This window comes from Sinocyclocheilus anshuiensis, unplaced genomic scaffold (genome assembly GCF_001515605.1).
Source record: "Sinocyclocheilus anshuiensis isolate Anshui unplaced genomic scaffold, SAMN03320099.WGS_v1.1 scaffold1303, whole genome shotgun sequence".
Classification (NCBI taxonomy): Eukaryota; Metazoa; Chordata; class Actinopteri; order Cypriniformes; family Cyprinidae; genus Sinocyclocheilus; species Sinocyclocheilus anshuiensis.
Window position 1 is genome coordinate 912341 of NW_015537954.1, and position 1303 is coordinate 913643.

Consider the following 1303-nt stretch of genomic DNA (forward strand, 5'->3'; position numbering starts at 1 on the left):
GTGTGTGTGTGAGTGTGTAGCAGTATTCGCTCCTCTTCTCCTTTGCTTCTCCGTTCTGCTCGTGGCATCAGTGAGGAAGGCTGGTCTTTTCCTCCGTTGCTGTTTTTCTCTCTCTCGCTCATGAAAACACGCAAGTCATATTTCACACCAAAATCAAAATAAAAAAATTTAAAGTTGTATTTTGCATTAAAAATAACAAAGCCTGTTTGTCAGAACATTAAGTGTTTTTGGAATCGATAACATGATTTTCAACATGTTTCTCTTTTTTTCTTTATTTTCAATATATTAATTAATGTTATACATCCAGATTTTATTTTGTAGTTCTCATTATTCTCAATGATGATTGTTATACTGTTGCTGTATTCTTAATAAAAAAACATTGTGTTACAAAGACTTAAATTAAATTTAAATTAGCATAAAATAATATAGTAAAAAATGCAATTTTCATGAATTTAATGCAAAAATGACTATACAAAATTTTATGATTTTTTTTTTTCCTCCAAAAGTAGGAAGAAAATGTATACATTTTTTACATCATATAAAACAATGATGTAAACAATGGTAGTACTTTTTTTTTTTTTTATGAAAGCCTGTTTCCAACATGGAATAAAAAAAGAAATAAAGGTAATTGTTACTTTTATCTCACAATTTAGATTTTTTTTCTATTTATTTATTTATTTTTATCATGGGATAAAAGAAAGGTAAATGCAACTTCTTAATCTCACAATTCTGACTTTTTTCTTGCAGTTCTGAGATATCAACTCCGAATTCTGAGTTTCTCCCAGATCCAAGTTTACATCTTGCAAATTCTGCTAATTGTGACTTTTTATGTCACAATTCTTCTGTTTGTTTCTGCCACAGAAAAAAAATTGCAACTTCATCTCGCAATTCTGAGGTTATATCTGAAAAAGTTCTTAATTGTGAGATATAAATGTACAGTTACTTGATGTTTTTTAATGTTGTGGCAGAAACAAGCTTCCATCATTTTTACTTTTTTTTTTACTGCCATCATGTACAAGTGTGTTTTTTTTGCATTAGAGTCATGAAAATTTGATTTTTTTTTGCAGTACAGAAACAAGAAATAATTAATTGGCATTATGCAAAAAATTCGGAATGCTCCTTCATTTTTTTTAATGCAAGAATTGTTTTCCTTTTGATTTTGTGGTGAATTGTGAACTGCTCGTGTTCTTCATGAGATCCATCGCTGTGTGAGAGTGTGAGAGTGTGAGAGTGTGTGTGAGAGTGTGTCAGTGTGTGTGAGTGTGTGAGTGTGTGAGAGTGTGTGAGAGTGTGTGAGAGTGTG

General features: G+C 30.4%; 1 protein-coding gene across 2 annotated transcripts in view; it reads left to right on the forward strand.

The window, feature by feature from the left end:
• LOC107665173 (tyrosine-protein kinase CSK) overlaps positions 1 to 1303 on the forward strand; it is a 39171-nt gene that overhangs the window by 35600 nt on the left and 2268 nt on the right. The window lies entirely within an intron of this gene.